The sequence below is a fragment of the Lissotriton vulgaris genome, chromosome 11 (genome assembly GCF_964263255.1).
Source record: "Lissotriton vulgaris chromosome 11, aLisVul1.2, whole genome shotgun sequence".
Lineage (NCBI taxonomy): Eukaryota > Metazoa > Chordata > Amphibia > Caudata > Salamandridae > Lissotriton > Lissotriton vulgaris.
This window is the reverse complement of record NC_141699.1, coordinates 282,855,401-282,882,472: the sequence shown is the minus strand read 5'-3', so window position 1 is coordinate 282,882,472 and position 27,072 is coordinate 282,855,401.

Here is a 27,072-nt window from a genome sequence, read left to right as displayed (position 1 = left end):
AACAACCTCACACAGTGGATCACCAATTGCGCTCGCCCAACCAGCCTCGACCACTCGCAGTCCGGCTTCCGCACCAACCACAGCACCGAGACCGCCCTCATCGCAGCCACTGACGACATCCGAGCCCTGCTCAAAAACTGGGAAACAGCGGCCCTCGTCCTCCTGGACCTCTCCGCAGCATTCGATACGTACCCTAGTGCAGCGCCTCAGCAACATCGGAATCCAAGAGAAGGCACTGGAGTGGATCATCTCGTTCCTCACTGGAAGAACCCAGGGAGTCCGCCTCCCCCCGTACAGATCCAAGGCCACCAACATCATCTCCTACGCCGACGACACCCAGCTGATCCTCTCCCTCACCAACGACCCAGTAACCGCCAGAACCAACCTACACGAAGGGATGAAAGACGTAGTCGAGTGGATGAGGAACAGCCGCCTGAAACTGAACTCAGACAAGACGGAAGTCCTCATCCTTGGATCATCACCCTCCGCCTGGGACGACTCCTGGTGGCCCCCTGCCCTGGGAAGCGCACCCAAACCAACGGACCACGCACGCAACCTGGGCTTCATCCTGGACTCCTCCCTCACGATGACCAGACAAGTCAACGCCGTCTCATCATCATGCTTCAACATCCTACGCATGCTCCGAAAGATCTTCCCATGGCTCGCCACCGAAACCAGGAAGACGGTCACACAGACACTCTTCACCAGCCGACTGGACTACGGAAACACCCTCTATACACCAGCCGGTCATAGGACCGGCTGGACAACAAAGCACACAACAGCAAGGAACTCTTCAACATCGTGAAAGAGCTATCCAACCCCAGCGCAGGAAACAACGACATCACCCCATCGCAAGACCTCTGCAACTCCCTCGCTTCATACTTCCACAACAAGATCACGGACATACACAACAGCTTCAACAACCAACCAACGCACACCATGACCGAACAACCACCCCCCACCACCACCCTCCACGCCTGGACCCCGATCAGCACCGGACACCATCCGCACAATGAACTCCATCCACTCCGGATCACCGACCGACCCCTGCCCTCACCACGTCTTCAACAAGGCCGACGCTGTCATCGCACCCCACCTGCGAGACATCATCAACACATCCTTCGACACCGCCACCTTCCCTGAGAGCTGGAAGCACGCCGAACTCAGCGCTCTACTCAAGAAACCAACAGCGGACCCCACCGAACTGAAGAACTACCGCCCCATCTCGCTCCTCCCGTTTCCAGCCAAAGTCATCGAGAAGACCGTCAAAAAGCAGATGGCCGCCTTCCTCGAGACGAATGGATCCCTCGACCCCTCACAGTCCGGCTTCCGAGCCAATCACAGCACCGAGACCGCCCTCATCGCCGCCACCGATGACATCCGAGCCCTGATGGACAACGGAGAAACAGCGGCCCTCATCCTCCTAGACCTCTCCGCGGCATTCGACACTGTCTGCCACCGCACCCTAGTACAGCGCCTCAGCAACGTCGGAATCCAGGACAAGGCGCTGGAATGGATCATCTCCTTCCTCGACGGAAGAACTCAGAGAGTCCGCCTACCACCGTACAAGTCAGAGGCCTCCGAAGTCATCTGCGGCGTCCCGCAAGGATCCTCTCTGAGCCCCACCCTCTTCAACGTCTACATGAGCCCCCTCGCGGCCATCGCACGCCAACACAACTTCAGCATAATCTCCTACGCCGACGACACCCAGCTGATCCTCTCCCTGACCAACGACCCCGCCTCCGCCAGACCCAACCTGCACGAAGGGATGAAAGAGGTAGCCGAGTGGATGACGACCAGCCGCCTGAAACTGAACTCTGACAAGACGGAGGTCCTCATCCTGGGCTCTTCACCCTCCGCCTGGGACGACTCCTGGTGGCCTCCCGCCCTGGGCACCGCACCCAAACCGACAGACCATGCACGCAACCTGGGCTTCATCCTGGACTCCTCCCTCTCAATGACCAGGCAAGTCAACAACGTCTCCTCGGCGTGCTTCAACATCCTACGCATGCTACGGAAGATCTTCTGGTGGATCCCCACCGAGACCAGGAAGACCGTCACCCAGGCCCTCGTCACCAGCCGACTGGACTACGGCAACGCCCTCTACGCCGGCACCACCGCCAAGCTCCAGAAGAGACTCCAGCGGATCCAGAACGCCTCAGCCAGACTCATCCTCGACATCCCACGAACCAGCCACATCTCCGGACATCTGAGAGACCTTCACTGGCTCCCCGTCAACAAAAGAATCACCTTCCGCCTCCTCACCCACGCACACAAAGCCCTACACGACCAAGGCCCGAGCTACCTCAACAGCCGGATCAACTTCTACGCTCCCAAACGCCACCTCCGATCAGCCAACCACGCCCTCGCCGCCGTCCCCCGCATCCGAAGAGCGACTACAGGAGGAAGGTCCTTCTCCTACCTGGCCGCCAAGACCTGGAACTCCCTCCCGACCGACCTCCGCCTGACCCAAGACCACCTCTCCTTCAGGAAGAAGCTGAAGACCTGGCTGTTCGAGCAGTAGTGGCACCCCCCCTCCCCCAGCGCCTTGAGACCCTACGGGTATGTAGCGCGCTCTATAAGTGTCATTGATTGATTGATTGATATACCGGAACCACAGCCAAACTCCAGAAAAGACTCTAACACATCCAGAACGCCTCCACACAACTCATCTTGGACATCCCCCGACACAGCCACATCTCCGGACACCTGAGAGACCTTCACTGGCTCCCCGTCAGCAAGAGAATCACATTCCAACTCCTCACCCACGCACACAAGGCCCTCCACGACCTGGGCCCCAGGTACCTCAACAACCGCCTGACCTTCTACACTCCCACCCGTCAGCTACGATCGACCAGCCACGCCCTCGCCGCCGTGCCACGCATCCGAAGATCCACCATGGGAGGAAGATCCTTCTCCTACCTGGCAGCCAAGACTTGGAACTCCCTCCCCATCCACCTCCGCCTGACCCAAGACCACCTCTGCTTCAGGAAGCAACTCAAGACATGGCTGTTCGAGCATTAGCGGACCCCCCTCCCCCAAGTGCCTTGAGACCCTCTGGATGAGTAGCGTGCTATACAAACATCCTGATTGATTGATTGATTGATTGCCTGCATGCTCGGGATGTGTAGCGCGCGAACTTACCCATGAGGTTTGTCCCGCCCGCTCGCGTCCCCTTATTTCCGGTCACAACTAACGTGTTCGCGAGTTATTCTGTGCCAGATTGCAGTTTCTGCGTGTTCGGCAACTCGATCTTACCGACAAGCATCCTCGCGCACGCGAAAATGCTATTGAGCGCGCGAGAACTACGCTACGCAGCAGTTTGCGGAGTATTCAACAACTTCGCGTTCTCCGCGGAGCGCGGAGTTGCTGAAACTCCGCAAACTCCGCGAACGGAGCGTAGTTCTTCGCCCAGGGTTAATATATATATATATATATATATATATATATATATATATATATATATATATATATATATATATTGAGTTTCACAAGTTGCCCTTTTGGATAGCACTCCCAACAAGATTTTCAAAAGCACTGGGACAACCTTCGTGCAGCACAAGTAATTTAATCAACACACGCCTTGCCTGACGGATTTAAATATGACTCCAACTCACGTGATTCTTTGCCTCTGAAGAAAGAGTGTTAACTCTGAAACGCGTCAGGCAAGGCGTGTGTTGATTAAATTACTATATATTTCGGGGGTGTAGGGGGGTTCGGAAACGGAATAAAGAAAGCAGATCACATCATCTGTGTGCTGGCCATTTTTTCTGGTAACTATTGCTGGAATCGTGTGATGATTATATATATATATATATATATATATATATATATATATATATATATATATATATATATATATATATATATAATGGCCGACTAACAGGAATAAACAAAAAAACTTCTGCACAGAAACGTGGTCCGTGCCTGCTTTTTTATCCAGGAATTGGTGATTTGAAGGAGCAGTTTTAAACAATACATATATATATATATATATATATATATATATATATATATATACATATATATATATATAATACATGTAATACTTCCCTTTAATTCGTACCAAAATACTTATATTTACATGATTTTTTTCTTTTTACTACAAGTATGCCTTTGCCTCCTTTAATTAATTTACTGTGGATTTGTTGTAAAGATATCAATTTTAAAGGTATACTCATTGTAAAAAATACATTTTGTAAAAACATGCATTGAAAAGATTTGGTCGTTGTTCAGCTTTCATTGTAAAGGCATCTCGTTGTTCAGCCTTCATTGTAAAGGCTGTTTCTCGAGTACAGTATAGGGAAAAATACTGCAGTATATTAAATCTTAAGAAAATGATTTAACATTTGTTAATGTATAATTAAATATATTAATTACTAGCAGCCCGTCCCGACGTTGTCCGGGTATGAATTGCTGCCGGCTAGTAGTATATTGTTTTTTAGGATTTCGTTTTGATAGCATTTCTTATCTGTGACAGGCCTGCGAAACGCTCCGATTGACAATGCACTGCTGATGCACTTAAGAGTGCGCGTTCAGTAGTGTGTGAACTCGAGTTTCCTTGCAATATTATATAGCGCAAACTCTGCAACATGGCATGAGCACAATTTACATTACAGAAGAACACATTCATTTGTGGTAGGCATGGGGAGACAAAGCGATTTGCCTGGAATCACAGGATGTTGAGCTGATGCCGAGATTCGAACGTAGCTCCCCAGCTCTAAAGTTCGCAATTCTAGAACTTGTGGCGGGAGGTGTGTCTTCTAAAAGTGTATGTCAATGCTGGCCATCAATGAGAGAGACCTGTGCATTTTTCAAATGGGTGGTGAAAATATATGAGTATGTTGATGGAGATGTGGGCCGCCGTGCCACAAATGTACTTACCGGGGCAGGGCAAACACCCATTATTGCGCAACTTTCTTTCCACATACCATCACTCCGCATACTTTCATTAGGAAAGTACCATTACTCCGCAATGCCATTATAACGCATAGCATTAAATTTTATATGCTTTTACCATGCATACATTTACAACAAAATTTGTTGTAAATGCATGTATGGTAAAAGCATGTTTTTTTTAATGTTTGGATAAGTAAGTATGGGTATAGGGGTATATGTTTTGGGGTACTGAGTTATATGTTATGGGGGTTTGGGTATTTTAAGGTTTCAGATATAGTTTTGGGTTATGGGGTACAGGGGTAGTTTTAGGGTTTAGGGATAGGTATGGGTTTTGGGGTACAGGGGTATTTTTAGGATTCAGGGCTAGGTTTGGGTTTTGGGTTATAGGGGTATTTTAGGGTTCAGGGGTATGTTTGGGGTTTGAGGTACAGGGGTATTTTAGGGGTTCAGGGCTAGGTTTGGGTTTTGGGGTACCGGGGTATTTTTAGGGTTCCGGGCTAGGTTTGGGTTTTGGGGTACCAGGGTATTTTTAGGGTTCAGGGGTAGGTTTGGATTTTGGGGTACAGGGTATATTTATAGGGTTATGATGGGTTAGTGTTTAAGGGTGTTGGGGTATTTTAAGGAGTAAGGGTGGGTTATGATTATGGGGTACAGGGGTATTTAAAGGGAGCAGGGTGGGATTAGTTTTTAGGGTGTAAAGGGTAATAAAATAAAATAATAAATAAAAATAATATAAATAATGCAATTTAAAAGAATACATTTTTTTAATTACATTAAAAAATGTGTATATATATATATATATATATATATATATATATGTATATATATATATATATATATATATATATAAATAAATACACATACATACAAACATATATTTGATGTTTTAATAATGTACTTTTACAATCTATATGACTTTACCACACATGCATTTGCGTTATAATGGCATGCGTGATAAAGTCATATGCGTTGTAAACGTTTTAGAAATGATGTCTTTGCGGAGTAATAGTCCTGCGTTATGCAAATTGCGGAGTGATGGTATGCGGGATGTTGGTTTGCGGAATATCATCACATATTCCCGGGGGAGGGATAGTCCCTTTCTTTCTATTTCCGTGGAGGCGGGCCTTGTGTCCGGATGTACGTGGCGCGAGGCCTGTGCGCAATAGAAGTGGAAAATCTCCAGTGTGCGCTTCAGGTGTCACCGGAAGTTAAGGCGAGATTACATATCCTGCACAATGGCCCCTGTTTGCGCTCCTTCCGGCCCTTGGGAATAGCACCATGCCTGACCTCCATACAGTAAAGCAGGTGCACGTCACTGGGAGCGCGGGGCAAGCACACCCGGAGCTGGAATGTACAGAACCTGGGAAGAATAAACAATGAAATATTGGGCACAACGCTCGCTTTTTTTCCCCGTAATCCCGCACCCCGCACACGCCCCCGCCCCAGCACACGCCCACAGCACACGATATGAGACATGGCATAAAGGGCGGAACGTACCACATGCCCCCAGCGTTTGTCACGCCCCCAGCACACGCCCACAGCACAAAGCAGACACGCCCACAAGGGACTACTTTGCTGGCACAGTTCTTTTACCTTTTAAATGTATATGGTGGGCGTCTGCATAGCCTATGTCCTTCTGCTGCAACTGCCCTTTCCAACGTTGTATTGGGTGTTGTGATTGGTGCTGTGGTTCCTGAGATTACCTGCCTCAAAGGTTTGGGCTCTCTCTTTATTATATTAGTATAGATTTTGAATAATTATTATTAATTTAGAACTAATCAAATAAAATGTGACAGCACATCAACTCACCAACGGAAATGTTTATTTATTATTTAAAATATAGTAATTAACGTTATAAATCTTTTTAATAAAAATTTCAAAATCACCGCAGGAGCCTTTTAACATGTAATTAATAGTATGTGTATTATATAAATATAAAATACAAGTGTAATATAATGATTAATTTATACATAAAAAAATATTGTTATTTGTAATTAAACTAATGGTTAACACTAAAACAATTTTATACATATTTATGTTGAAATTCAAAATAATTTTATTTCATACGGGTTGTTATGTTAGGTCCCTTTCTCCATTATTTTCTATAGGGAGTGAGCCGCATTACCTGTGATTGGCCATGTGCGGTGCTCGACTTACACTAAGACTGAGCTAGAGTACATTTAATACTATTTTATTTTTACCTTTTTGACTGTAGTAACTTCAAAAGTGTAGTTTGTGAATAGCAATGGGCTTATGTATGGGCTTTGTAGCTTTATGTTTGTATAAGCATGTTCTCCCTTTTCGGATGTCTTTGTTAAATACGTTTTGAACAGCTATTGTTAAAGAGGATTCCATCTCTTTATCAGAGGCTGACAGCCTATATTGTTTGCATGCAATTGACATCATCTAAATTCTCAATATATAAAGGGACTCACTGGGGATGTTCCTCAGCCACACAGCTTTTAGCTGTTTAAGTTTAACCATTTTTTAAGACCCTGCAGAATTCTATTAATATCCCCTCATTGAAGAGTCATAAAACTGATCTTAAAATAGGTGCGTAAGCATATGGTGTGGCTATTTTTATTAACAATCTACTTACAGCTGTTTCATCCGTAGAGTATAAGGTCATCCTCTTTGGCATGGTTTCTGATAACATCGCAACAAAAATAAAACACAAATTTTGTATAACTGTGAAGTCAAAATTATAGATTCTCTGTATATTTCCTGATCCACTTTTGTTGGTGTCAGAATTTCTACTCGAATTAAAGAGCTAAAATATAAAGCCTTGTATGCCTCCACAATTGTATCTCTCTAAAAATGGATTCATCATCCCCTGAGTATCATGGGTCAATGTAATTTGTTTTGAAGACTCTACTTCCTACATTTGTATTTCTTTTCTTTCCAAGCTCTTATATTGCTTGTTCCAGATCATTTCTTTTGTAAGACTGACACTGCCAGGTTGGGTTCAAATGGCAATATAAAAAAAACAAAGAGGCTTACAATTTTTGTAACTCCTATGCCTTAAGTTTTAATTTTTGACGTTTTTCCCCATTAGATTTAGACAATTATTCCCTGATCACATTGGTCTATCATCTTTGAAGGGTTTGTATGCTGACTTGCGTTTCTCTTATTTTGTTTGATGGTTATATTTCACAACAACACACTTAAAAACATTAGCACACAAATGGCCCATAAATACAATAACATTCCAGATTCACAGATTGACTGAATTCACTTCTTCCTGGTATAATCAATTTCTTCTTGAATTTCCATGTATCTGAGTGGGTTAGCTCTTTACGTCAACATCTGGACAAAATCTAAGGTTCCACTTTTCCCTTGTTTACCACACTCACTGCACTCTTGCAATTCTACAAAACTGGATTGTTTTTAAAATATTTGCAGATATGTTCAGTTTGTATGAATATCCAGAGGCTAATTTTAATCTTGCACATTGTCCATATGTGGAACAACTTTTTGCAAAAACATGCAATAGCCATATTGGCTGGATTGTTCACATTTTTCAAGAGCAACAGTCAGGTAAATTGATATTCACCATAAAGCTCTTCAATGCCTTGTTAGGTTTAGTAAGCCCTATATCAATATAATACAATACAATATACAGCAATTGGCCACTTTATGGACTGATAGTACTGGGGAGTTAATTATGGTAGACAAAATTATTAGAACTGTAAATGTGGGAAACAGAATTGTTATTGTTTCTCATCTTTAGTTTCATCATTTTAAATTTATACAAGATATTTATTATACAGCCAAAAGAGTATATGCTGGGACTGTCCTCGTAATTCTCAATGTTTCAGTTGTTCGATTTTAACTGCTCCTGCATTTCATATATTCACACACTGCACCAAAATTAAAGATTTTGAACTAATATTTTTAAAGTTGACCCCTGTTATCCAATGATAGTGTTAGGCTCTGCCATCTAAGGGGCCGATTAAGATTACGATGTTGTTAGGAAACTGTCCCGAATGAATTGGTTGCAGACTCGTTTCGTACCTAATTGTGTCCTGCTAGTCCAGATGACTGATTACAATGCTTCCCAACATCGTTTGGTCTGACTTGCATTGATTCCATTGGTAACCCATGTTCTGACCGAAAACACAGGCTCCCAATGGAAAAAGGAGTTGTTGGGGAAAACATTGCACCCTGTGGCGGGCCCCCCATGGTACCTGCCACATTGCGCCTGGTTGGGGAGAGGGGTTCCTTGGGTACCCCCACAGGCCAGATTTGATTACCTTCGGGTGAAGGGGTGCCCGCAACAGACCCACAAAGACCGATTCCGAAAGCCATTATGACTTGGGCAAACTGAGTCGGAACGGTTATCCGAATCGGTCATCGCTCATCCGGAAACTGTGCCCATTGAGCTGAACGATTCGGCACCGAAAAACTCGGACTGACCCAATGCCTTTTGGAACCGATTCGGACTGCTCGAACGGTTTCTGGACATCGTAATCGGTCGTTGGGAAAATTGTCCGATTCGGTAGGAGGCAAGGGTTACGAACCAGATTCTGTGATACCAAATCTCATCCAGAGCCCTTCCTAACAAAATCATAATCTGCCCCTAAATGTGTAGGCATCATATTTGTTTGTGATATTAATAGCTAGACGATTTATAGCCAGGTGCTGGCTTAATTGTAAGCCCCTGGTATTGCAAGAATTGTGGTTGCAATTCTTGAACATGTCTGGGTTAGAGAGGCGGTCGTAATCCAAAACAATCCTGAGTGTAACTATTTAAGGCAAATCAGGGAGCCAGTTAGTACCTGGTTACACTCTCTTCTTCATTGATTCCTTTCACAGGATCAATCTGTACTACTTGTTTTATTCTTTTTATATCCTAAAAGAGAGAAATATATGAATTATGCAATGCTGCTACTGAATTATGGAGTATATTGCTTGCTCCATCCTTTCTAGCAAAAAAACATGCCAATTCATAAACCCCTCCATAAGAATACCTGCACCCAACCCATGTAGGAAGAAGCACTCCCCATTTTTCAGCCACTCTTACTGATACCTCCCACATTTGCTACCAATATGTATACCCTCATGTGCAGAAATCTCTGCACACATGGCGGATATACCTATGCAGAAGATAGGAGTGATGGAAGCATAGGTCTCCCCACATAAGTTTTTGAATTGCATTTTGTGGTAATTGAGCAGCCCTACTGAACATACTAAAAAACATAGTTATTGAATTGGACCATAGAATCTGCTTTGCATAAATGGTGTCTTCTATAAGGCCATATTGTAGTGAGCACAAACTAAGCATTTGGGTAAAGGCTATTACAACTTTACTGTCCTTGGACAGGTCTCAGGGGCCTACACCTCGGAGACCAAAGTGGAGTTTCAACATTCTCTCTTTTCTGGTCTGAAATCTACTTTCAGCCCACATCCTTGACTGGGACCAATAGAGAACTGACGGCTTAGACCTCTGAAGATATCTGAACTGTGTAAAGCATATTACACCTGCATGCGTCAATCTAGTTCTTCCTTATTCGTCTGAAATGGAAGCTCTCAGTAAACCTGAATTGTGAGTCTCAATTCCACATCCCCTTTGAATATTTGGTGCTACCCTTCTCTTCCACTGATTATGATTTTTGAAAGTGCTACAATATGTGATTAGTTTTGGCTTTCTACCTGTAATCTGGATTGGAAATGGTTCTCTAAAACCTTTCCTTTACATCTGTTGCTCAATCAGAAAGTGATCTACAGTTCCACTGCATAGGAACATGAGAAGATTGTCCTGCCTGAGACTGGTAAGAAGATCTTGATGGAACCTGTGTTGCGCCCTGCCTGGTACAATGGGAGCTGTACTGACATTAAGTGAAGCTACCCTGACATTGAGAAGAAGGGCTAGGTCCAGCAGATCTGAAGCCGTTGTGGGAGAAGACTCAAGTGGAAGGGCCAGCAAGGAAGCCACAAGGTCCTGTAGCCCAGCAGACCTGGCCTGAACCAAAGATGCATCTGTAACTAACTGCATCAGCTGAAGTCAAAGAGTGCTGGGGTCATTAAAGGACAGCTTTGATTTTCATGGTGCTTGTAGCATCCTTTTGGGAAGAGACATACGTTTTATTTTAACTCTCACTCTAGATGATTGGTCTTGTACCATGAGGGTGTCTCTCTGACTTTGGAACAGTTTTGTACCTCTTCCCTAATATTACTATTTGAATGTTCGATAGGAGCCTATACCAGTAATTGCCACAGCTGATAGTGGAACCTAGTGGGTCTAGTTGTACCCCTTCAGATCTGTTGGTTCTCTACCACTTTGGTCCTCATTAAAAATCGCCTAGGGCTGTTTCCCCTGAGGTGCCCAGTGTTTCTGCATCCTCTGTGCTGAAACAACAGTCATGATTTCACCACCTCAACGAGTGAGTTTCCTTACAGGTACCCAAGAGGAACCTACGCTCCGCAGACCTCGCCCTGGCTGAGGTCCCCCGTAGCCGCAGAAACAGAACAGACAGGAGAGCCTTCTCCCACATTGCAGCCAGGACCTGGAACGAGCTACCCGTTAACATCAGATGCTCCCCGAGCCTGCACACGTTCAGGACGGACCTTAAGAGTTGGCTCTTCAACTAATCAGGAGCTGCCCTCCCCTCCCCCCAGCACCTTGAGACCCTCGAGGGTGAGTAGTGCGCTCTACAAACCCCCGATTGATTGATTGATTGATTGATTGATTGATTGATTGATTGATTGATTGATTGATTGATTGATATAGGTGCAGACGTGCACCTGGTAAAACTGCGGGCAAGGACTGCGGACATGTGGACAGCCCATACTTCATCCAACGCCTGAAACTTCAAGAGGGAGCATTTAATGTTCCTCCCAGCCAGGGCATAGCCTTCCATCGCCCCCGACACGTGCCCCATTTTCCGGCCACATCACCAGGACCCGCAGAGGATCTCCAAATTCCATTAACCACGCCCTCAGAGCAGATGGTAAATGGGATGAGAAACTAACAGGCTGATTTGGGTGTGAAGATATCAGCTGGAATTGGAAAATTCAGCCCACCAGTATTCCTGCAGCTAATCTGGGTTACTCATCATAATGTGCCTCTTACTGCTGGGTCTGGTGGCTTAGTGGACTAATGTGTCCACTGTAGGGGTCTGTGTTTGTCCGCATGGTCACAGGTTCAAATCCCAGCATGTCCCCTCAGCCTTACATACTTCTTAGGTTGATAAAATGCATAGCATTAAGTTGGGTAGCAATAAATATCTGTTATTCTGCACCAAGACGCCCCTTCTGAATGAACATGTGCTTTTCAAATACACATGCTATGTTAATGTTTTCACTCATGACATAGAGGCCTCCTAACATTTAAAACCTTGAATGGGTCTTGTGGGGGTGCCATCTACCCTAATATCTCCTGTACACGTTGTTTATATACTGTCACGATGTATCTAGATGTATTCCTAATAGCACTTTAGTAATGGCTGCTCTATCATTCTGTGAGGTGCTCTGTTACACTCAGGTCACGTTTCAGGTATACATAGAACTCGATAAATAAATAAAAATAATTCCAATTTCTTGTATCAATGGCACCAGACCCTAGCACCAGTAGTTCCAAGCTTCATATCAGAAGAGTAACTCACAGATGGATAAATAAATAAATAAAAAGGTTGCTATTCGAGATTGGGAGACAGCTTGGTTTTGAGGGGAAACGGCCTTTACAACAAGGTTTTTAAATTTTATTTTTTATTTATTCATTTGCAAAGTTGTAAATAGCGCTGGCTAGACCCGGAGGTATCAGAGCGCTTTACATGAGGATCAGAGAGTTACAGGATACATAGTTATATCAGTTGAATCAGCGAGTTACAGGTTACATAGTTGCATCAATTTGTATCAAAGAATCACAGAGGGAGGAGGGAGGGAAGGAGACACGAATGGGGAGACGAGGAAAAACAATGTCAGAAGACCGGCTGGGTAGGTGACGGCCAAGGGGCCAGACTCCTCTATAGCTGTATAGGACAGCTCCACCGGGCATCGGCCAAGGTTGCTCAGTCTCTGCGGAGGGTACAAACAGTTTTGGTATCTGCCCAGGGGGCGTCGTCATCGTTCCTTCGAAAGGGAAGAGAAGGAGACACAAATGGGAAGACGAAGAAAAACAATGACAGATGACCGGCTGGGTAGGTGACGGCCACGGAGCCAGACTCCACTATTGCTGCATAGGACAGCTCCACCGGGCAGCGGGTTACATAGCTACCTCAGTTTGAATCAAAGAATCACAGAGGGAGGCGGAGAGAGAGGGAAGGAGGCACAAAAGGGGAGACAAGGAAAACAATGACAGATGACCGGCTGGGTAGGTGACAGGTGACTCCTCTATAGCTGTATAGGACAGCACCACCGGGCATCGGCCAAGGTTGCTCGGGCTCCGCAGTAGGTAAAAACTGTTTTGGGGTCCGCCCAGGGGGCGTCATCATAGTCCCATCAAAAGCATCCGCTGATTCTGACTGCTGGGTTGGAGTTTGAGATGGGCAGTGGAAGCACACATTTACAACACATTTTTAGAGCATATATTTTTACCACAAATATGCATTTAAAACGATTGCCAATACAACGTATTTAAGGTAAGTTGTGAGGGAGCGGGGGGGGGGGTGGTTATAAAAATAATGTGTGGTATTGGCATGCGTTTTAAATGCATTTTCGGGGTAAAACGATGCGTGCTAAAAAATGCGTGTAAAAGGCATGCGAAGCAATTGTATGCGCTGATGTACCGTCGAACAACCAAATTCAGGGAGAAAGAGCGGGAGAGGCGGGGACCCTTGTGTAGCTGAAGAGGTGGGACCCCTTGTGTAGAAGGGTCACCTTTGGCGGCATAAGGAGCCGTTTTTCGTAACAAGGGTCATTTAGCAGCAGCAGCCCCTTGGGAGCGCGAGACCCCGCTCACGTCTGCTCCATCCTGAGGGCTATAAAGAGAATAATGTGCGCGAGACGGGCCGCACATGCGGTCGGCCCTCCAGCCTGGGCTCCCAGCCTGCTCCATTCCAGAGCAGAGCCCCCGCCGCCCCGCAGCCAGCCACGCTGGGCCGACGATCCCGCATTGTCTCGCAGGCCCTCGCCCGCCCCTAACAGATCTGCTTTTCACGGAGATAAATGGTCCAGCCAGGGGCTGCACCTGGGGGCTTCACCCTTTAACAAATAGGCTTTTAATTTTCTGCCAGAAGGGCGCGATGCGTTGGCGCACAAATCAATCGGACATCCGTCTTCATCATGACTGCCTGAGGACCCTCCCCTTCACCCGGGGCAGTGGGACCGGAGCAGGGAGGGAGCCCAGCCGGGGGCTCCCGGGGACAAATGCAGCCCTTCACCAGTGAAGACATGCACAGATGTAGGCATCATAAGGGCACGTGCACTTGCTTTTCAACGTGCGTTGTGTGCGAGAATAACATCAATTTCCGCTTATGTTGTTTAGTTTGTGTGTCACGTGGAGGACAGGCCGCCTTACTGCAAAATCTGCTTGAAAGTGAAGCCAAATACCCCCCTTTCCATTTAATAAATATGGATATATAATGTCATCTACGTAAATTATAGATTTACGAATATTCTGACATATAAAGTGTCATAAAATAAATCACCAAACATACCGAAAATGAAGTACACGATTATTCAGCTCAACCCTTTTTTGAAAAAAAACTGCTTATTTATTTGGAAAGTTTTATATAAGCAGGAACAAGGCCCCAGGAGGTATCAGTGCGCCATTCAACAGAAACAATACAGTATACACAAGAGCTGAAAAACACACCATCTCACATTATGGTAAAGAAGGGAGGTAGTTTAGAAAATAAGCTTGAACTGTCAAAAGCATCAAACACACATAGAAAGCTAAAGGAGGAGATGGATACGGGAAGCAGAAATCGCATCTCTCAAAAATGGTTCGATGAACTTATTTATTCATTTGTTTAGCTATGCATTTGTGTAGTGCAAACAATACCAAGAGGTGCCAGCACGTTTTACAGTAGTCAAATGTTGTTGAATGGATAGTCACAAAAGGTTCAAGAATGACCAACTATAGTTATATAAGCTCTAGATTTACAAAATGGTAAATCATTATAGAAAAGGGGAACAAGGGAGGGGGAAGCGTGAAGTTCCAAAATCTGTTTGCACTAGCCATGATGAATTGTGCTAGAAGTTGTACCTTTTTAAAGGTTGTGGGTTCTAGCAGCAATGCTTCAGCATTTTGCGTTGGTCTAGAATCTCTTGAAAGCTTGAGTTTGTCTGGTGGGTAATGGGGAGCGGATGTGTGCAGGGCCTTATGGGTGATGAAAGCAGTCTTTTAACCCCTTCACTGCGGCGGCTATTCCGCCACAGTGCTAAGGGGGCGGGGGGCCACGTGGCGCGCCCATGCTGGTGACGGAACCGCTCCGTCACCAGCCGCGGCGTGCCGAGCGGGCCGTGACGGAACCGCTCCGTCATCAGCACAGCGCGACCGTGGCTGATGACGGAGTGGTTCCGTCACCAGCAGCGGAGGGGTTAAACAGTCCTGGCCTCAATTGTCAACCAGCAGAGAGAGGCCAGCATAGGTGTGATGTGGTCATTCCATTCAGCCCCGTAGACGAAGCATCCTGCAGATTGTAGTACACATTTCAGGGATAACATGGGTTTTGGGGGGACCAGTCAAGAGAGAGAGATACCATTAGGGAGAGAACCAATGTATGAGCAAGAGATTTCAGATGAAAGTGTCTCACATTTATCAGGTTAAAAATAATGTATAACATGATGTAAAAAAATCACTATCACATGTTGGTAAACATGTGTGGTAGTACAAAAAAAGAAGCATGTGTTGTCAACAACATCAACCTAATGTAGAAAGGTAAAGGAGGAGACGGATACAGGGAGTGGAAATTGCATCTCTCTATAAGTGAGAGACTTGGTTTCCCTGCATTTACGCAGATATGATATCGGTAAGTCAGGGTTACAAAATATTAGGTTCCATCTGTCTAACACCTGGTTCCTAGATTAGGTATAATTGCTTGGTAAACACAGATCAACATGAGATTAGATCGTGAGAGACAATCCAGTTATGAGGTAGCTATCAAGTAAATAAGATATCTGGGAATGATAAAAAATGTTAAAGTAGTTGAGCGGTCTGATGGACACAAGTGAGAAGTGCCAAATCTCAGCCACACGCCTTGAGACTGAATGGGCAGTAGATGGCCATTTTCTAAAGCGTCTGCCTTAAAATATGAACTTCGTTATACTTCTCGGTATACAGAGAGATACTTGAGTGCTTTCAATTGTAGTGGTTTGTTGATAAACAGACAGTCACCTTGATACATTAAGCATCAATTGGGATCCTCTTCAATGAGGAGAGGACCGGTTTGATATGATTGTGCATGCAGAGTTTTTCACAAGTCTGCCTCGAATACATGACACCGCCTTTAAAGGTGTAAGGCTTTTCTTTGGGAGACCAGTAAGGTATTTCCATAGTCAACATGGGGAAGGACAAAAGATTGTTCAGACATTTCTACATAATTGGCTAGTAGGAAAGGTATACAGTTTCAGCAGGTTCTGAGTTGGAAGAACGTCCTTTTGTCCAGATTCTTTATGTGGATTCCATGGTTTCATTTCCTGTTGAGTATGATACTTAAGGATTTGGTGGAGTCAACAATTTAAGAAAGAAAGTTAGTCAATTGTTATACAGTTAGACAACCTTCTTATAACTGGAAGTTGGCTTTTGAAGATAGTAAGAGAAACTCGAGTTTTGATTAATTTATTTCAAGGTGTTCAACTTATAACAGTTGGGAAGGCATACAGATAAGATCACCTAATTGGCATTAGCAATCCCTAAGGTATAACAGATTATCAACTGCGCAGAGATGATACAGAATCCCGGTATTGTTTGTTAGTGATCTAAGGGGTTCAACATATATACTGAAAAGTTAGGGTGCCAGTATGAAACCCTGGATTATAACCCAGGTCACAGGGATCAGTTTTGATAGAGACTCCCCAAATTTAACAAATTGATGGCTGTGTGGAAGGTGGGATTCCAACCATTTTTGTATTGTGCCAATGTAACCCAAGACTTTCTTTGAGTGTAAAAGAAATATATTGTGGTTCATTGTATTAAAGGCTGAGGTGAGGTCTAAAAAAAATCATAAGTTAGCTGTCATTGAAAATGGAAAGGAATATTCTCTATCGGGTCTATTGTGACCTGCATAGCAGTCTGACTGAAAACCCTCCAACAAGTTGCGAGAGAGAGGTGGACGCCATCTTGGGGGGTACTGACGGGCAGCGCTCTAGCTGTTGGCTGCCTCCCGCCCTGACAGGCTATTTAAAATGCGTGAAAGCATAGCTTACAAAACTTGTGACTTGTGAGTGTTCTACCTCTGAGGCGGAAGCCGGGGGCTGATAAACAGAAGGAGACACCTTTTCTCTGTGTGAATTTGTTCTAAATTGCGGCGCTCTCTGTTTTTTAACCAATTTTTAAACATTGCTGTGTAAATTGTATGTGCGTTTTAGAATGCTTAAAATTGCACTTTAAACAACTCCTACCTCGTTTTCCCCACTCCCGACCCCTACTCCCTGCACAGCCGATTTAGGGCTGTTGCGAGAGAGGGGTGGACGCCATATTGGGGGGTACGGACGGGCAGCGCTCTAGCTGTTGGCTGCCTCCCGCCTTTCCCTTGTACTCCAGGTATAAATGATTATTACCTACCGACGGCGCAGCGGGCGGGCGCAGCGGGCGCGCCAAAGGCAAGCCCGTCTGCGCCCATCCGCGACACGCCGGGACCAGGGGCCACAACCCCTGCCGGTCCCACTCCAGGCAAGGTGACTCATAGATATAGCAGGGTGGAACTGATAATGCTTGACCCACTAGGCGGTAATGCAACCTGCCCACGACTAGCACCTAACATAACATCCAAGGATAAGATACCCTGCCCAAACTGCTTAACCCGTTTGCCGCATATAAATCCTCTTCCACTCGATCTAGTATCAAGAGTTGACCTGGCCACTATATCGGGAAAGGGGATGTATTCACAGCCCAGGGAAACAGCAAACAGCCACACCCTGCCAGGCAAAACGCTGCATCCAGAACAAGGAGATAGATCTAAGGGAGAGCTGAAAAGTTGATTACTTAACGTTAGATCCCTCCCCAAACATGCAACCGAGATACAGTTGCTGATCGAGTCCAGCAACCTGAATATCCTGTTTCTAACTGAAACATGGCGGTAGCTGGGCTTGAGTCAGAGCTGGGTCGGCATGCCCAGTGGGGTATAAGATTCTCCACAACCCCAGGCCTAAGGAGCGAGGGGGGAACAGGAGTCATCTTCAGGGAAGAATTGAACATCGCTATGTTAGACATAGACAAAGTTTCCTGTGCAGAACTCCTTGGGTTCTCAATAAAACATGACTCAGGTCACTGTATCACCGGCCTGATATGCTACAGGCCACCAGGGGCCATTAATGCCATTGAACAGCAGGAACTGATCGGTGTCATTAACAACCTGATACTTACCCATAGCAGATTACTAGTGTGGGGGATTTTAACCTATGGACTAACGGTAAACTAGACACAGCCTTCCACAACATCACACAATCCTGTGCCAACCTAGGGTTAAAACAATGGGTAACCACTCCCACACACAGGGAAGGCAACATTCTAGACCTAATCTTCGCAGAAGAAGACCTTGTATCCCTGGGGAAAACCCTACCAGTGGGATGGTCAGACCACTATCAAGTAACATTTAATGTCCATACTCTGGTTAACGTAAGGCCTAGAAACAAACAAGTCAGAACCTTTATCAGTCATGACTGGAAAGGACTACTAAAAAAAGGGGAAAAAGGGGATGCCCTCTTTCAGTTAGAGACCCTGTTCAATCCGGAGAATGACATTACTGTGCACTATCGTTCGCTTTGTGATCATGTGACCAGGAAGCTTGATCATATTGCACCCCTGAAAGTAATCAGGAAAAGAGGCAACCCTTCCACGCCCTGGTACACAGAAAAACTGAAAAATCAGAAAATTGGCTGTAAAATGGCGGAAAGGCAATGGAGGACAGATTATACAGAACCGAATAGACTACTCTGGAGGCTGACAATAACTAAATATAAAAAAGAGATTGCCACAGCCAAAGCAGAACACTTTGCAGCCATTATCCTAAAAAGCTCTAATAAGTCACGCAACGTTTTCAAAATAGTAAGAGAAATGTCCCACCCTAATTGCGCCAGTAGCAACATCAAACCTTAGCAGGAGTTATGTGATGGTCTGGCCTCCTTCTTCTGGGAAAAAATCATAAAATTAGTGGAGAGTATGGAGGATACCTCCACCTCCTTAGCACAGCACCAGAGCGGTGTGGATAACGGGAAGAAGAGAGAAGGAATGGATGGGCACTTAATGCCAAGGGCCATCTTGGATAAATTCGAAATTCCCTCAGTAAAAGAGTTTGCTCAAATAGCCCTCAACATATCCTCTGGATCCCCACTGGATCCTCTACCCCACAAAGTTGTAAAGGAACATGGGGATGAATTCCTTCCCATACTCCGGCAGTTATGCGGTCAATCTCTCTGCACAGGCATTGTACAGAGGGAATGGAAACAGGCAGTTATTACACTCCTGCTAAAGAAACCAAATCTTGACCCCAGCTGCCACAAGAATTACCGACCCATCTCGCTCCTGCCGTATCCAATTAATATCACGGAACGGCTGGTCAGTAGGTCTCTGTCCCTCTTCCTGGAAACAAATAACATCCTAGAAGAGGAGCAATTTGGGTTCAGACCTGCCCATGGGACCGAGTCAGCTCTGCTGGTGGTCCTGGATAACCTGCGAATGAGGGGGGACAGGGGAGAATCGCCAATTCTTATTTTGCTGGACCTGTCCACCGCGTTCGACACAGTGAGTCATGACATCCTACTGACAAGGTTGGAAACCTTTGGAGTAGAAGGAACGGCGCTCAAGTGGCTGCGTTCATACCTGAAAGATAGATGGCAGGCAGTGGCACTCCCTCCATACCAGTCTGAATTTGCTTAAGTCCCACATGGGGTCCCACAGGGGTCTGCGATCAGTCCAATCCTTTTTAACGCTTACATGCAACCCCTGATGGGCATCATCAAGGCCCATGATATTAGCGTGATCAACTATGCGGATGACACGCAGCTGATGATCTCACTTAATGGCGCCCATGCAGAATCACTTGAGACCTTCCACACCTGCATGCTGGAAATGGCAACTTGGCTAAAAAGTAACTCGCTTCAATTTAATAGCGGTTAAACAGAGATCATGCAATGCAAAGTGGGAAGAATTGCCAGAAGCCTGCCTACTGACTTCTGGCCTTTAGCCTCAGATGGACCACTGACACCAGTAAAAACGGTGCGGAATTTGGGGGTCAGCTTTAATGATAACTTAAACCTGGAGACCAACATTAATAAACAGGTGAGCAGTTGCTTCACCCTAATGCGGGGCCTCCGAAAGCTGTTACCTCTTCTTCCAGCACAGACCAGAGCAACCGTAGTCAGGAGCACCATTCTTAGCCGCCTGGATTACTGCAACGCGTTGCTACTGGAAGCCCCTGCATATCTGATTTCTAGACTCCAGAGTATCCAGGCGGCAGCTGCTAAATTGGCACTCTCTCGAGGACGCCGATCCTCCACCACCCTAGCACTGGCCGAGTTGCACTGGCTGCCCGTACCTCAGAGTATCCTCTTTAAATCTTTATGTACTGTTTTCAAAGCAGTACATGGTCTGGGTCCCAAACCTCTACAAAACAAATTTCAATGGCATGAGCCCACACGGACCCTCCGCCCCTCATCCACTAACCTTATTAGCATACCTAGAATCAGGAAAGCAACTTATGGTGGCAGAGCCTTTAGCATAGCAGCAGCTCACCTCTGGAATAGCCTCCCTATTGCGATTAGGAAAACCAGTGAGCTGCTGCCTTTTCGCAAAAAGGTAAAGACCTGGCTCTTCCCTAAAGTTTAGCCAACATAAGAGCAATCTGTTCACCCCCCATTCTGCCCCTTGATGATCACTTCTCAGTCGCAATTTTTCCATAGCGCCAGGATGTCCGTAGGGTTGCTGCGACCTCTAAAAATGGTATAATTAAAAAATAAAATAAATGTTGGTTTCTTTCAGATAATTCTTGGGCTGCGATGCAACACAGTTCTCCAAAATGAGTATCCTGTAATAGGGTGAACATTCTCAAGGCAATCTGGGTCTGCATTAGGTTCTTTAAGGAGAGTTTTACATGTCGAGCCTAGCGCAGCGCGCATGCGCTGCTCTATGGGAGGCTTCTTGTAAGCACTCCCAACTTCCTAGAGGCTTCTCTGTGTGATTGTGTTCACACCCACGCATTTTATTGGCCATTGTGTGTGGCTTTCAAAAATGAAAGTACGCAAATAGCAAAAGGCGGGGGTATATCCCGCTTTTTCTGTAAACGTTCACTCCCATGGCCTATGGGTCTCGGGAGCGAGCAGAGCTCGCAGCAGCGCACAGTGTGCCAGCTGCATTCCTGGATCAGGTTACTAATTAACCCAGCGCGGTTGCTTTCACTTTCATGACTGCAGTGGTTTTCAGTTCCATAAATAAATTTGGGGCTATCTTGGCGCCTTTATACTCTGGCGCTGCCTCTGTGCCTTATGTACAGCTGTGAATTCCGAACACCCGCTGCAGCGCCTTGATCTCGAGCTCAGATGCTATCTCTGTGAACTTGAACTTCTTTTGCGAATTCTCAGTTTGACACTTCAGAAGTCTTCGTATGGCTCTTGGCCTCCCACGTAGTCCAGATACCGTTCAAATTCAGTCACATCCCCACCTGTCAATTATTTTGGAAGAGGTGCTAGCTTCAGGTCACTGTGGGAATTCCTTTGAGGCTGTTTCACAGGCACAGCCACAAAACTGGTTTTCCATTCCGATCTGGAAATGAGAGCGTCTCAGCTCAGCCAGAGCAGGCATTTAGTGTTGCTGTGCATTCATTCCTTACGACTGAAGTGTCTATGCCATGCGCTGAAATATAAAACCAATTCCTGGACTGTTCCCAACTGGCACCCACTAAATTGGCATTTAATAAACACTTGCAGAATATTTTCTAGACACACTCATTTTTTATGTGTTCAGTGTTAAAGCGCTCGCTCTTTGAAAAAACACTATCTGGATGTGTTTGAGCTGCTATCCTACAATTCTTTGGATTTATTATTCATTACAGAGACCTGGTTGGGCAGTTCCTCCAATCCTATTATTTCATTAGGCACTCCCGGGGGCTATAAGATATGTAGATTGGACCGTACCAAGGGAAGGGGGGGATGGGGACAGCTATTATGTTCAAAGAAAAGTGGGATCTCCTTAGGTGTGATTCTAGAACCTGGGGGGAGTGTGAAGCTCCTGGTTTTACTATTCGCTTTTCGGCCCATTTCACACTGGGGGGTTCTCTGATTTACCGACCCCCTGGCCCTGCAAAGGCCTTTCTTCAATCTTGGGGCGAGGCAGTGACCGCATGGGCTATGCGCTTTTCCCACTGTATGATATTGGGTGATCTTAATATACATCTTGATCAGTTGAACTCTGCGGATTCATCAGAGTTCTCTGATACTCTTCTGCACGACCATTTTTCTCAATGGGTCACTTGACCGACCCATCAAGGGGGCCACATTCTGGACCCTATCTGTTCTAATTTTTCCATCATTTCTGACCATCCCCTCCCAGTTTCTTGGTCTGATCATTATTGGACCTTTTTCTCCCGGGGGGTGGCCTCAGCTAGTCTGCCTGGCCCTGCCTCCCGCAAATTAGCATTTAAAAGAATTGAGCATTCTAATTTTGCATCAGCTTTGACTGTTTGTAGGCTGGTACTTCCACAGGATTTGGAAGGGGTCTTCTGGCATTTACCAACTGGGTTCAGTCTACTATGTCGTCCATTGATATTCCTACTTCAGCAAGGCGCACCAGGGAAAATCCTTCTAAACCGCGGTACACAGCTGAGTTGACCCTATTGAAACAAGATTGTAAAAAATTGGAATGCTCATGGCGTCTCAGCAAGTATTATCCGGTGGCAAAGGGTATGCTTAGACAGAGACTGAAAATCTATTATGCTGCCATCACTCAAGCTAAAAAGGACTATTATGCTGTTCGCATTGATCAAGCTCAAAACAATTCAAAGGAAATCTTTGCAATTGTTCAGAGCTTTATGTCACCTATAGCACAATCAAGTGTCTGCCAGCCACAGATGCTTGGTGTGATACGTTGGCAATTTTTTTTTATGGACAAACTCCGAGTGATTCAAGCAAGCTTTATATCATGTCCATCTAATTCTTTGTCATCCTCCTCTGCTCCCATCTCCCCCAGGCACTCTCTGGGTAATTTTTCCGGGGCTGATCTGCCTAGTACATTGAACATTTCGAAGTGACTAAAATCTGGCTCACCAGCAGACCCCTGTCCAACCAGATTGATGGCAGCTATAGCGGAGGTTGGTAATCCTGAGGTTAACATCATCATAAACAAACCTCCGCAAGAAGCCTGAGTCCTGGATGATTGGAAGAAGGCCAAAATGCTTCCCTTATTAAAAAAGCCGGCCCTCAATCCCTTGATTCCTGGGAATTATAGGCCCATTTCTCTTCTTCCCAGTCTCGCCAAAGTCTGTGAGAAGGTAGTGAAGAGACAGTTGACGGACTTTGTGGAGAGAGCGGACATCCTGCACCCAGCTCAGTCAGGCTTTTGGTCGTGTCACAGTACTGAATTGGCGTTGGTGGAAGTGTCGGAGGCCATTCGAGAGTGCCTTGATGCCGGCGGGAGAGCAGCCTTACTGCTGCTCGACCTGTCGGCTGCGTTTGATACGGTTCCTCATTCTTTGCTGCTTGACCGACTCGCGAAGATCGGTGTTTCATGGTCGGTTTGGGGCTGGTTTAGGTCTTATTTGGAGGGCCGGGTACAATAAGTCTGGCTGCCACCGCCGCGTTTGCCTCTCTGCCAGTTATTACTGGGGTCCCACAGCCCACAGGGGCCATCCCTTAGCCCCCTCTTGTTTAACATCTATCTTACTCCTCTAGTCATATTGGCTGAGGATCTGGGGGCTAGGGTGATCGCCTACTCTGACGATACCCAGCTACTTTTCACCTGGAAAAAGGAGGAGGATTCCGTGGCTCCTGTTTAATTCTGCCTGTCCTCGGTATTTAAGTGGCTTGCGGGCACCCAATTAAAATGCAATGAGGATAAATACTCTTGTACGGCAACTTTCTCCCTGGCTTTAGAGACCTGATCTGGCCGACTGAGTATCTGCCACCATCTTCCAGCAGCAGTATTGCTAAGAACTTGGGAGTTTGGTTTGAGTATAACTTATCTTTTGCCACCCAGGTAAAGAGACTCTCTGGGTTTTTTGGCCTTCTCAAACTCCTAAGAAGATTTCTTCCACTTCTCCCACAGGCGGTGAAAGAGTCAGTAGTCCTCACGCTCATTCTCTCCTGCCTTGATTATGCTAACACGCTTTATGTGGGGATTCCAGCATACTCTCTTAACAAACTTCAAGTGGTGCAAAATGCGGCGGCACGGCTTTTGGGAGAGATTTCTCTAAGAAGCGTGCAAGGCTATCTCCACTCCCTTCATTGGCTCCCTATGGCAGCCCGGGTGAAATTTAAATCTATTACCATTGCCCATCGTGCCCTGCATGGCCTTGGGCCAACCTACTTGCAGAAACGGTTTTCCTTTTATGTTCCGGGGAGACTGTTACGCTCCTCTGCTCTTCGCTTTGCAAAGGTTCCCCGCTTTCTTCGGCATAGGCTGGGTGGCTATTCTCTTGCTGTTTTGGTGGCCCAGGCCTAGAACGTTTTCCCGCTTGCGCTTTGTAATACTGAAGATCCTGTGGCTTTTAGAAAATTGTTAAAAACGAATTTCTTTGTTTAGCTTGGTTTTGCTCTCAGTCCCCTGTGCTCGCTCCGGGACACTCCTTGGAGTAGCTGTGCATGTTAGAAATGAATTAACATAACATAACATAAATCGTTTGATGAGCTTTTCAGAAAACTTTGCAAAGATTTTCACTTTCTCATACCTGCATGTACCATTTATCGAATTCAAACTTCACAGTAACAAAATGCTTCTCCTTAGGAGATACTGTGAAGAAAAAGTTAGCGCTCTTCTGCGCTGTGATATTGTGAGTGGAAATGTATTGCTGTATTATAGTCTAAATGCTTATGAGGTCCCAAAGGCGAGACCTATGCCAATGCTTGTTTTATTTTGGAAGAAGTTTGCAACCTATAACAGATATCTACTCTAATGATTTCACATTGCTATAGAACTCTTAATGACAAGGGGCCTGGTTACGGGTAAATGGTCAAAATATCAATTACAAAATATAGACTAACTTAAATATCGACTCCAAAATATAGAATGGACAAAATATCAAATGGACAGAATATAGACATCAAAAATATCATTTTGAATGTAAGTAATGTAATATCGATTTAAAAAATATAGACAGTCAAAATATCGAAGTACATAATATAGTTTATTAAAAATATCGAATTTATAATAATATTGAATTTTTTAAAGTGTTTTGTATGTTAGTATTCGTGTGAAAAGTGTATATATTTTTGTAATTTATTTTAGGTAATTCATTTTATGTTATTTAATTTTTGCGTAATTTAATTCTGTAGCGGGTTGTGGGTTTATAGGGGAATAGGGTGGGAAGTAATTTCATTATAATTAATTAAATATGTTAATTAATTAATTGGTATTTATTTAGAATAATTTGTTAATTATTTTGAATTGGTAATTAATTCTTAATTGATAATTAATTTTTATTAATTGATTAATTGATAATTATGTGAATTTAATTAATTTATTTTCTGTAGCGGGTTGTGGGTTTACAGGGGAATAGGGTGGGAAGTAATGTAATTATAATTAAGTAAATATGTTAATTAATTAATTGGTATTTATTTAGAATACATTGTTAATTAATTTTTAATTGGAAATTAATTAATTCTTAATTGATAATTAATTTTTATTAATTGATTAATTGATAATTATGTGAATTATATTAATTTATTTTCACTAGAGTGGGAATAGTAATTTTTCCCCTACGCTATCCAACGCTTTTCCTACTGTTGCCCTCTCTGGAGTTGGAATAGTAATTTTTACCCCTACGCTATCCAACGCTTTCCCTACTGTTGCACTCTCTGGAGTGGGAATAGTAATTTTTACCCCTACGCTATCCAACGCTTTCTCTACTGTTGCACTCTTTGGATTGGGAATAGTAATTTTTACCTCTACGCTATCCAACTCTTTCCCTACTGTTGCACTCTCTGGAGTGGGAATAGTGATTTTTACCCCTACGCTATCCGACGGTAATAATATTGTGTATTTTTTATTAATATTATGTTAATATATATATATGTTTTAACAGATATGATTGTATTTTTTTGATAAGTTAAATTAGTTATTTAATCATTTTAAGGTAATTTGAGTATTTTTAAAAAAAAAAAAAATTTTAAAAACCTTTATTGTGCAGTATCAGCAGACAATTACGGGCCTACAACCATCCGGCCGGCCTCGACGTTAATTTAAGCACATACGCAAGTTATACGGTGACTCAGCAGTACTTCAATATAAAATAGCAAGCATTCCGAATTACACTGAAGACATATCGGACTGCTGAGATACAGGAGGAATTAAGGTTCATTTTAAAATTTTTAAGGTAAATTTTAAAATTTTGAAAATAAGAAGGATCAGATGCCATACAATCCGCCGAAGGCACAGAGTGGGCAATGCATACCACAAGATATCAAACAAGCGGAAAACATAATCGGAAGAGCGGCACAATCATACGCATATCAGGATAAAGAGCACATATTCATGTTTCGTACCAGTCATTACCCACCCCATACCGAGCCTCCCTGCTGATCCAGAAGAAGGAAAAAAAGGATAAAAAGAACTAAGGAAAGGAGAGAGAAGAAATAAAGGCCCATAGGAACTTAGAACGGACAAAACAAACCCCCCCCAACCCCCACCCTACACGCATGCAGAGGCTACGGCCTACCGCCCCCTAGCAGTGTGCCTGTCGCCCAGAAAAAGAGTACCCGAAATATAGATACAGAAATGAGAAAGAAAGAAAGAAACAGGGTCATATGAAGCCGGAGGAGGGCCATCCATACGTGCTCCCGGTCTCCCCTACCACGAATTTATTCTCCACCCCAACAGCAAGCAATTAATATGATAAGAAATGGGGAGAGTTATCACATACTGCG